Below are 12386 nucleotides of genomic sequence, written 5' to 3' on the forward strand. Positions count from 1 at the left end.
GAGGGGTCGGAATCAGCTCCCAGCGCCCGCGAGGGACCCCGAACGACGAGACGCGACCCCGAGGGCCGAAGCGGAGCGGCAAGGACACGCGCCCAGAGGCATGTTCGAGCCCTGCCTCCCCCTCCCGTGGGGCGCGTCACGAGGGGGAGCCGATCTCACGACGCTCAGTCCGCGGCTGGGAAACGAGCGAAGGGGCGGGCGATGGGAGATGGGGGGGGGGAGCCGCCTCGCCTCACGGCGCCAGCAGCAGGCAGGGGGCGGCGGGGGACCCGGCGACCCTTCCCCGCAGCCGCGGAGGCGCTTTCAGCGGCGCCATGCCCGGCGGCGGTGGCGTCCCGAGGCCGGTTTGCCCCGGCGGCCAGCGAGAAGCGAAGGGGGGCGGCCTCGACGTCGGTGCAGCGGCGCTCTCCTCAGGCCAGCCGAAGAGCGGCGGGCAGCCTGTCACGCCAAGGGGCGGCGGGGCCCCGTTGGCCTCGCTGCGGCCACTGGAGGCTGGGCAGGAGCGAGGAGAGGCGGCGCTCGCGGAGCGACGACGGACCCTCCCGGTTCTGGCCGCCGCGTTCCCCCGAGGACGGGCTGTTGCCGCGGCGGTCACCTGCGCGCACCGGGAGCGCGCCTGTAGCACAACCCCTCCCCCAGTGACAGCCTCGCCGACCGACACCCGTGGGGGCGAGGCTTCTGAAGCCCGGCCCACGCCGCCCTCTGCCATTGGACGGGCAGGACCCCACCCTCCGCGTGCCCGCCTTCGCATTGGCCCGGCCGCACGCTTCGGCGCCGCCCCCCTGCGGTTGCTATTGGGTAGCGAGGACGCACCCGCCGAGGCCCCCCACGGCTTAGTTGCTGGGGCAGTGCTGGTTCGTGATTGGTTGGCGATCTAGTCCATCACGATGGCGCAGGGCTTTCGGCGCGGGGTGGCGATGTTTACACATCGGGGGATGAGGCATGTGCTGTGCAGACTGGCCGTGAGCGTGGTTTGTCCCTGCGCTGGGGTGCGCAGGTTCGATTCCAGCCTGCGTTTAGTGTGCAACAATCGAACCGGGATCTGGGTTTCGGCACACGGTAAAACAAAACAGAGGAAACGATCTTCTCTGGATCAGGATGACGTTTGCCGCATGATGAAATAACAGAGCACCGACTGAAATGCCGTCTAGGATTCACTGGCCGTAGAGTGACTTTTCACATTGCCCTTCTTCCTCCGAGGAGCTCAGGATCATAGTCACACAACTTCCCTGTGATGAGGGGAGGAGGCTGGCCATCTTTTGGAGACAGAATGCTGAGTTAAAAGGTGCCTTCGGTCTAATGCACCAAGTCAAATTCGTAGTGATTGACAGCACAACTGTATCACCCCTTGCAACATATTAGCAGTTGGAATTAGTCCACTGATGAGATGTTGTTTTCATATGTTACTTATTTCTTGATTGCTGAAAATCCCGGTGTTAATTAACAATACCTTTCTTTCTCTCCCCCAACCTCCTTCTGTATTTATACCTTTATTTACCTGCCAATTAAAGGTGAGGCATCATGCATCTCCCAGAGCAGGTGCAGATTCATGAAAGTTTATGCAACTAAATGTCAGAATACTGTTTGTTATTTTCATAGCAACAGATTAACAAGGAGTCTAATGATTAACTATTTTATAGTGGCGTAAACTTTAATGAGCGGGAGCCCACTTTGTCATGTGCAGATTAACACAGCTGCTACATTGGACATACCAATATTTTGGTTTGTCAACACAAGCATTAACTCCTGTCTAATTCCTAAAATTGGTTTGGCTGATTGGCCTTGAAATGGACTGTTACAATGCAATTGTAAACAGAGTTATTCCCTTCTTAGCGCTGTCCTGGGGGGGGGGGCTCACAGGGACCCAACAAAGCCTTATCCCCCTGTATCTCCAAGATGTGCTGGTGGAGTGTCCTGATGGCACTGTACCCTAGCCGGGAGTTGGAATGACAACGGCACTGACAACTCCAACACAAGCCACTGTGCCAGCAAGAAAAAGGGTGGACCCAGTGAGTGTGGCAGGAGTTAGTAGGCTCCCTAAGCCACCACAGCCATGCCCTCTAGGACGGGAAGACAGTTATGCCAGCAAAAACCACAGCGTTGCCTATAGGCACTCACACAACAGAAAAGGCAACATGCACCAGCGGGCCACAGGAGACAGCAATGGCAGGAACTGAGGGCAAAGATGCAGCAGTATGGCTGGCAGCGGAGAAGTGAACACATAACATATGAAGCGGTCTTATATTGAATCAGACCCTTGGTCCATCAAAGTCAGTATTGTCTACTCAGACCGGCAGTGGCTCTCCAGGGTCTCAGGCAGAGGTCTTTCCCATCACCTACCTGCCTAGTCCCTTTAACTGGAGATGCTGGGGATTGAACCTGGGACCTTCTGCACACCAAGCAGATGCTCTACCACTGAGCCACAGCCACAGGCTGGGACATATGCTGTGGGAGACAGGCCCATAGCAGGACAACAAATACAGTCCAGACTGGCAGGAGCTTTGCAGGAAGGAGCAGGGGTTAGAGCCCACACAGGCAGGAAACAGGGACCTTTAAGAGTTCAGGAGGGTGGGGCCAGGTAGGAACCCCATTGGCTTTGGGTGGCCCATCAGCTGAGCCATCCTGTTCCTCCATCTGCAGTTTGCTGCCTCTGGCCTCTCCTCATTTGGGGACTGAACCAAGAACAATGGCTGTGTTATCCCAGTGCCTTTGTACTGAGCCATGCCTACTTTTCCAGTGTTCTCTGCCTGGCCCCGTGTTGCTGGTGGTGATGTCATGGCTGCGGTGGAGTGTATAACACGTGATGGCATGCCTCTTTTCTAGGGTTGCCAACCTCCAGGTACTGGCTGGAGATCTTGATCTCCACCCGATAGAGAACAGTTCACCTGGAGAAAATGGTCGCTTTGACAATTGGACTTCATGGCATTGAAGTCCCTCCCCTCTCCCAACCCTGCCCTACTCAGGCTCTGCCCCAAAAACCTCCCACCGATGGTGAAGAGGGACCTGGCAACCCTACTCTTTTGTATCTGCCTTCTGGGCCCAATGGTTATGATACTAGTCTTGTATGTGGGGGCTTTGGGCTTGAGCTTGGCCTTTGTACCCCCCCCCCTTTTTGGTTTACTTTTCCAGGAGAAGGGTGCATGTGACTTTTAGCATGAATGGTTGTGTTCTGGAGCACTTTTGCGGCCAGTCAGACCCTTGCTGGGGGAGAGAAGGGTGTCCTGCTGGCTGCATGGTTGGGGGTTGGGCTAAGTGTCTCTCTGGGAGAGGCGCTTTTGCTGGGTCTTCCCTCTCTGTCGGTTGCCATTCCATGGTGGTGCAGAGTGGAGTCGAGGGGCGGTGGCTGGATCAGTGGGCAGTAATTGGCTGCTCATGTGTGTTCTACTCAGACGGATGTCATTGGACTCTGTTGTTTGGTTGATGTGTGCTGCCAGGGTTCCTATGAACTCCGGTGCGCTTGCTATGCCACCAGTCTTGGGTGTGTATGTGTATGTTGTTATTTTTCACCGGGGAATGTCCATAGGGAACGGACCAGTGGCACCTCAGTGGTGCACGTGGCCAGCTGCCACCACCACCGTGACTCTCAGGAATGCTCTGCTCATGGGCTTAGAAAGGTATACTGCACTGCACACCAGGTATAACTTAAAAATAAGCACTGCAGTACAACAAACCTAATTTTACTCTCATGGAATATTGCTTAATATCAGACACTGAGACACATCAGAAATAACCGTTAGATAGAGTAGCTAGATCACAATGGATTGTCTTTCATGTTATCTTTAAGTCCCAAACCAAGCAAATACGTATACAGTGCTCCAGCTGTTCTATACTTTTTTTCTTTTTTACAATAAAAAATACTATGTTCACTATTTGATATTATAAAACACTTCCTGATTGTAAGAACAGTTGGTCAATGGAAAGTTGCACTAAAAATCTCTTTCCTTCGCAGTTTTAAAATTGAGACGACCATCCGTTGAAAATGGCTTAGGTCTGAGGAAACGTTAGTTGGATAGGTACCCTTCAAAACAGAATAATCCTCTTCCTGTGGCCAGAGCCTTGCATGAACTGATAATAGGAACGATCCTATTAAATAACCCTAATTGATTCCAAATCCGAGGTTAAATGTGCTCAAGGGTAAACACTGCACTAGTTCCTGGATCATTTCTGGATAGTTGTTATTTTACCATTTATTTAAGTATGAGAAAAAAATCTCAGACTATGCATGCTACACCTATAAAGGCAACATAATCAGATTAAATAAAACATTTAAAGAACTAAAACTTTTCATACAGGCCTTTTTATCAGCTTTATTTAAATATCTTTTAAACTATAATGGAAGAAATGGCATTTCTGTTGGACAAAGCTGAATGATTAAAGAATTACTAATGGCATAGTTATAACACATGACAAATGCATTCATAATACTTTCCTTATTTCTGTTATACATCTACTAATATCTTTTTCTATTTTTTTTAGCTTTTGTTCCAGCCAATTCCTTGCTTGCCTGTCAATTTTATGGTATCCTTTGGGGAGGGGTATAGGTTCTTGTCTTTTTTTTGGAGTTTTTAATTAATGTCCTATCACCTATATATCTACATATACACATGTAACAAATACAGCTCACAAACGTTAGCCATACACTCTACCAATATAGTTTTAATGTACCAATAAATAACCAAACATAGATTTTAATACATTAATTATGGCTGACTATGTCCCCTCCAGCTATTGCAAACATTGACCTCTCTGTATAGTGTAACTTTAACCAATAAAACAAGCGTGTACTTTATCAAACCACTCCAAAAGCATCGGGTAATTTTTAGATTACCAATGTCCTGCAAAGTCTAGTCTGGCTACAGTGATTCAAGAGAATAACTTGGAGCTTAGATGGATACGGCTGGACATGGTTTAAGATAAATAATTCTGGAGAGCCTTGTATTGCAGCTGACACTCAACAGATCAACAATATTAGCCCAATATCCCTTTGCATGTTTGCACAACCACCACATGTGAATAAAATCTGCACATGGAACACCACAATACCAACAATAACTTGAAGAGAATCCATAAATGTTTGCTATATTTTTAGGGGAGAAATACCATAGATTAATCATTTTGCCCAAGTTTTCTTTCAAAGTCAAACTTAACAGAGAATGCATAGCCTCTAGTTAATATAAACTTCCAAGTTCAGATGCGGTTTCTCTGCCCAAGGACTTGTTCCGCCTAGCCTGAAAAACGTGAACAATGTCCTGATCTCAAGTGATTAACATGTTATAAATCCTAGAACAGACATGATCAGCCTGCTTTGCCCATGAGGCTTCAAGCTCAGAGCGCTTCCTAAGCCCAAAACCAGATTCCATTTTAGCAAGCAAAAATCTTTTATCTTGAAGATAATCAAACACAGAAATATAACCATTACCCCTTGTGTTACTCTAATTAATAGTCTCCCCTTTTTGGTTGGGGAATTAGCTGGGAAGACTATATTTTGCAAGAGGCAGGGGTAACCGGAATCTTTTCCCTATGCAAAGGTCAAATCCCAGTGGGAAACTCTTAATAAAAAGATTTGTTTTAATAATTAATTGGTTTTATTGTAAAAATAACCTTTTAAACTCACACACACAGCAAAACACACAAATCCCGATACATTCAAGAGCTAGGAAAATAAAGGTATGAGGTTGTGAACACAAGGATAAGAGGTGCCCAGGGGGGAAATTATATTTACCTGATCCGGGGAGTGAGGTCCAGAGAGGCAGCTGCAAGACAGGAAAGAGAAGAGGAACTGCACAGGGTTTGCGTTTTGGATTCAAGAAAAATGCTTACAATTTGCTATGGTGAACGGCATGGTATTTATACCCCAAAGAGGAGTTGGAGGTATGGTTTCACTGCACCTGGCAATGCCTGGTAATAGCCTGTCATTGCCAGTGGACAAAAAGTCTGATTGCTCTTGATGACATTAGGAGTAGGAAGGAGAAAAGAACAGGAGGTGAGGTAGATCAGAAACAATGCCTAAGTACTTTGGGCTAAGTACCCCTGAGCATTGGCTATACATTTTCATATGAGGGTGAGGTCTGAGAAACTATCTGCTAGGGTGAGTCAGAGGGCTTGGCTAGCAAATTGGTGAGTTTATTTGTGTCTCTGAATGGAGTTCTGTCTCTGATGAGATAAGTGAGGTGTGCCTTATCTGCTGCAGGAGAGAGAAGAAGAAGAGTTGGTTATTATATGCCAACTTTCTCTACCACTTAAGGAAGAATCAAACCAGTTTACAATCCCTTCCCCTTGCCTCCCCACAACAGACCCTGTGAGGTAGGTGGGGCTGATAGAATGTGACTAGACTAAGATCACCCAGCCGGCTTCATGTGTAGGAGTGGGGAAATAAATACAGTTCACTAGATTAGCGTCCGCCGCTCATGTGGAGGAGTGGGGAATCAAACCCGGTTCTCCAGATCAGACTCCACCGCTCCAAACCACCGCTCCAAACCACTATACCACCCTGGCTTTCATGGCTAAACAAATGCTGAAGAAGTCTGTATTTTGTCCTTTTGTTTCCATGTTACACCAGATGTCCTCCCAAGGGGAAACAGGTAAAGAAGCCTGAACTTGCTCAGTCAGCTCTGTAGCTTGGCACACACGATAGATGCCAGGAGACCCCTTTTGTCTCTGGCTATACAACAGTGTTCCATCGCTGCACACTTGCTCCAGTCCTGAACACCTTGCCTGGTGTATCTGGATAGCTTAGGGCTGTCAGGATACCACAACATTTGTAAGACCATTAATATATATATATATATTAATCTATTATATTCTAAGATCACTTCATACTGATCTAGACCAGTTCCTTAAGGGAGCTAGATTTAAAACCAAGCTCTATTTCCATATCCCACACCAAATAAGTAAGAGGAGAAAGCCCAATAGAAGGCTTATTATGGTATCTTTCCCATACTGTCAACAAGTTACCGTATTTTCCGGCGTACAAGACGACTGGGCGTATAAGACGACCCCCCATTTTTACAGTTAAAATATCAGCCCCGGCCAGCCGGCCAGCCAGCCGCCTGCCTGCCTTGCGCTGCTGCTGGAGCGCAGCCGAGCACTTCCCTCCGTGCACCCCGGTGCGCCTGGCTCCGACTCCGAGCTGGGCAGTGAGCGCCCTCGCCGGGCTCGCCTCCCCTCCCTCCTCCGGTGGACATCGACAGAGCGGAGGCGGCTCCCCAGGCAGATTCTCCAGTCTGGCTCAGAATTCAGCATCCGGCGTATAAGACGACACCTGGCGTATAAGACGACCCCCGACTTTTGAGAAGATTTTCCTGGGTTAAAAAGTAGTCTTATACGCCAGAAAATACAGTATTTATTATCCTGCTATTGCCCTCTTACACTTTCTTCCTATCTTTCTTTTTGAACCAAAAAAAGGTGGTTAGGTGTTTAGAGAAGTCCTAATAAATGATATCTAGAGACCGATCATATTCACTTAACCATCCTAATAAATGATATCTAGAGACCGATCATATTCACTTAACCATCTGCCCAACCAAGCTAATCTAGCTGCATCATGATAGATTTGTAAGTTAGGTACCTCAGAGCCTCCCTTATCAGTCTTGCGTTGGGCTATGGTAAGATTTATCTTTTGGTTTCTTACAACACATTCCTAACTTCTGAGGACAAAAGTCCTCAGGAGGCCAGGAAGGGGCTGCATTGGTGTTGAGACCCCCAAGCCAGCGTCTGGGCTACTTACTAGGGTTGTCAACTGCCAGGTAGTAGCAGGAGATCTCCTGCTAATTCAACTGATCTCCAGCCAATAGAGATCAGATCGCCTGGAGAAAAATGGCTGCTTTGGCAATTGATCTCTATGGAATTTGAACCCCCTCCCCAAACCCCACCCTCCTCAGGCTCCGCCCCAAAAATCTCCCGCCGGTGGCGAAGAGGGACCTGGCAACCCTACTACTTATGCCACCGGCGGGGAGGCATGGACGCTGCTCTCCCAGCGCCGACACGGCATTGCCAGCGCAGGACACCAATGGGGCCTTCTGCCGGCATCCCACCAGTGTAAAGTCCCGCGCTGGCATTCCAGGGGGCCATCCCGGCGTCCCCGGGGGGCAATTCTGGGCATGCTCCTTTTAGCTGTGCACCCTTTTCACCCCTTTTTTAGCAGGCATAACCTCGCTGTTCTCTATGGGGCAAAAAAAAAAACATTTAAAATTTTAAAAGCTTTAAAAGGCTTTTTTCGAGTTTTCGGCATCCAGGAAACGGGTTAGGAGGTGCCACAGTGGCGCCTCCTCCCAGCTGTCCCCAGCTCAGGAATGGGCTATTACTGTCCCAGATAAACTTATTAATCATTTGCTGCCATTCTCTCAAGATTCTGTCAGGAATAGTGAAGATACTTCAGATACAGTGCAGGCACTCTCCAGAGAGGCTCAGTAATATCAAGTACCATGTCATTAGATTAGTTTCTGACATACTTTGATTGTAACTTATATTTCAGCGGTGACCAAAACAAGAAAACAGAAACTAACCATACTTAAGATATTTTAATATTTAATCAAAAAATATTTCCAAAGTATTTTGAAACCCTAGCATGGAAGTAATTATGTATAAATTTGAGCAACATCTTCTTTTTTTATCTTGTATCTCTAACTCCTGTGTTTGGTCACTGAACTTTACTCACATTTCTAGCCAAAGAAAACAACGCAATATGGATAGTAGCCAGAATCCTCAGATGATGAAGTGAACTGATTTTTAAATATTGCATTGGGTTTTATTGCATTTTGCTGGAGTTTTATATTTCATTAGATATTGCTGTACCAGATGTTAAATATGTGCAAATAACTAGTTAGAAACAAGGCCACATATATATCAGTCCTATGCACATGTTCTTGGAAGTTCCATTGACTAGAAAACCAGCTTCTAGCCAAGTATGCTTAAAATTTGAGAGTAGCAGCTTTAAATTTATATATATATATATATATATATATATATATATATATATATATATATATATATATTTAAAGCAAATTTCTGTTTCATGCCAACAACTATAAAACATTGGAATGTTCCCATTCCACTGGAATGAGTTATTTCCACTTACCTTTGACCTTTATTTGGAATCAGTTTGGCTGGATCATGTGTTTGTACAGAGACTAGATTAGTCTTCCAGAGCAGTTGTTAGTTACATTTTAAGATATGCTTGTTCTTCTTTAATCCATTAGATATTCAATGAGATCTATCTCATGTATGTTTATAAACAGATGTATGTTAATTCTAATTTCAGAATCAGAATTTTTAAGCTGATAATTAAATCAAATAATAGTTTTAATAAAGGGGATAAAAAAACAATTTCTAATCCAAACTCTTGTTGCTCTGCATCTAAAGCTACTCAAAATTAGACAGGAAAATAAATACATTAGAGGTGATCCAATAATTTGATGAGTAATTCATAGGCTTACCAGGTCCCCCTTCTCCTTCGGCGGGAGGTTTTTGGAGTGGAGGGGGGGGGGGGTCGCACACACCCTGAAGTGCTGCATCACTTCTAGCTGCATTGCAACAGGCCTTTTACCACTCAAACTGGGAGTTTGAGTGGTAACTGGCCCCTTGCGATGCGGCGTTTTGGGTGTAAACCGGAAGTGATGTGTCACTGCGGGCAGGCCCACGTGCACGTGTTGCCTGCCGACCCTCAGCTAGTCAGCGGGCAGCCAGGTGGATTGGCGGGGGTTTGCCCACTACCACCTGGCACTTGGCAACCCTAGTAATTCAGCATGCCATTGGATAGTACTTAAATATTGCTGATGAAGTTGCACTCTGTTATTATTTACCATTTCTCCAAGATTTTTGCAGCAGAATCCTGGGGGAGGGGGTGCACAGGGAGCCGATCAGCCACTATGCTGGTGTACCATTCAGATATGTTGGCACAACCCAGAGTGACCTGATGCTGCTGTACTGCAGCCTTGTAGCATTTCCCTTGGGCATGAAAACTATATTCAGAAAAAGTATGTGGTGTAGCCCTCATCAGCAAACTGTGACAGCAATTTTAAGCAGATCTACTTAGATTTCTGCTCAGGTCTATTCATAGGGTTGCCAGGTCCCTCTTTGTCACCACCTGGAGGTTTTTGGGGTAGAGCCTGAGGTGGGGGGTTGGGGAGGGGGGACTTCAATGCCATAGAGTCCAATTGGCAAAGCGGCCATTTTCTCCAGGTGAACTGATCTCTATCGGCTGGAGATCAGTTGTAATAGCAGGAGATCGCCAGCTAGTACCTGGAGGTTCAACCTGGCAAAACAAAATGGGCTCTATGCTGTGGGGTATTGTAGGAACACAAAACCAGCACACACAATTCAATGCAATACAACTATATTAAAGTGCAAAATATCAAGTGAAATACTTAACTAAGGATGCTACTATTTACAATATATACAAGTACACAAAAGTGCAAGAAGCAACATCAATTCTATGGATTCTATTAATCAAGGTAAGTATTTCTAATATTGTTCATATATTAATAGTATTGCATATATGTAGCAATGCTACAGGTAAGTGAGAAGGGGAAACTAGAACGTGTTTATAAGTTTCACTTATTATACATTGCACTTATTATATGTTGTGCCGTCCTGGCCTTTGGAATATTCATGCTGGAGGATTCTTTCCTGTATTGGATTTGAATGAATTGAATCAGCTGATGAAGCTTCCGGCAAAACGTGGATACCGATCCGGATGACACTTTCTAGTTTCTCCTTCTCGGCTGTCTCTACGTGGACTGTACCACTTACCTGTAGCATTGCTACATATATGCAATACTATTAATATATGAACAATATTATAAATACTTACCTTGATTAATAGAATCCATAGAATTTATGTTGCTCCTTGCACTTTTGTGTACTTGTATATATTGTAAATAGTAGCGTCCTTAGTTAAGTATTTCACTTGATAGTTTGCACTTTAATATAGTTGTATTGCATTGAATTGTGTGTGCTGGTTTTGTGTTCCTACAGTACCTGAGGGTTGGCAACCCTATCTATTCAATGGGGCTAACTCCCAGGAAAGTGTTGTTATGATTGCACTGTGCATGGGGAATTGCATGTTTGAATACTTCTCCATGTAAAAACAAACAAAAACTCTTCCTAAAAACTAAAAACCAAAGCATCAAGGAACATGTAAAAATATCTATGTCTTTCCTGAGCAACCCCTTTTCATCCTATCCAGAGACTGAAGAAAGTAACACTCAAAGTAACACTGACATGGACATGCTCTTAGAGTGGGGCTTTAGGTCTAAAAAAAATGAGATAGTTACCATTTATACATCTTAACCCAGCAAATAAAAGGCAGCACATACCAATTACTTTCTCCTTTGTGGCAGATATTGTTAGTCAGTTCGCAGCTGCTGTCCTTTTTTTAATTTGGTATGTATGTATTAACTGATGACTCACCAAATAATTTCAGCCCAGGATGCCAGCTGCTCTACAGAAATAAACCTTAATTAAACAGAAAGTTGACCACTAGGGGTGTCCCTGGAATACGTACGCCAGTAAGACCTCCTCATTAGGACAGAGAGAAGGAGGTGTTGGAATGTATATCAAAGATTGCTAGAATGATGTATGTTTTGTGTATGTGTATAGCAGAGGGATGTGTATAGCAGAGGGATAATGCACACAGTGATTCACAACTCCTTTAAGTTCAGATGCTTTGCGAATTACCTCTTTTCGTAGCAGGGTGGGTTTAACTCTGATTTTTATGACCTTATAAAGTCTTTTGTTTCTAATGATTACCGCATGTTAATGCATGTGAACCACTTTGAAATACTCTAAAGTGCTTCATAAATACGAAGTATTACTGTTATTATGATCCCCTTCAAAGCCGTTAAGGCCTGGAATCTTTTGTTCAGCGAGTATTGGCAGTTTTCCTGAAAGCCTAGACCAGCGTGATACAAAGAGACGGCTGAAATTTCAAGTAGGTTCAGAAAACTGAAAAGTTGCTGCTAGACTTCGTGACAAGGGTTGCCATCTTGTGTAGGGTTGCCAACCTCCAGGTAATCAGTACAGGAGCGAAAATTGTTAACAAAGTGCAACAAAATTTATCATGAATGCTACAAAATAAACATAACAACAGAGATATGTACAACATATAAAAATCCACAAGCCATTGAAGAACAACAAGGTGCAGCAAGCCTGTCAACCTACGTTGTATGGATTTCTCAAAAGTCTCTGTAAGAGTACTTTCACCATTGTAGACAGTGTAGTTCACAACATGCACAGAATGATGCCAAATTTCACAAGGAGGATACGGCCGTTTCAAATTCTTGGTTGAAAATTCTTCATCAGTCCTTGTGAAATTTGGCATCATTCTGTGCAAGTTGTGAACTACATTGTCTACAATGGTGAAAGTACTCTTATAGAGACTGTGTGAC

This window comes from Euleptes europaea, chromosome 1 (assembly GCF_029931775.1).
Source record: "Euleptes europaea isolate rEulEur1 chromosome 1, rEulEur1.hap1, whole genome shotgun sequence".
NCBI lineage: Eukaryota > Metazoa > Chordata > Lepidosauria > Squamata > Sphaerodactylidae > Euleptes > Euleptes europaea.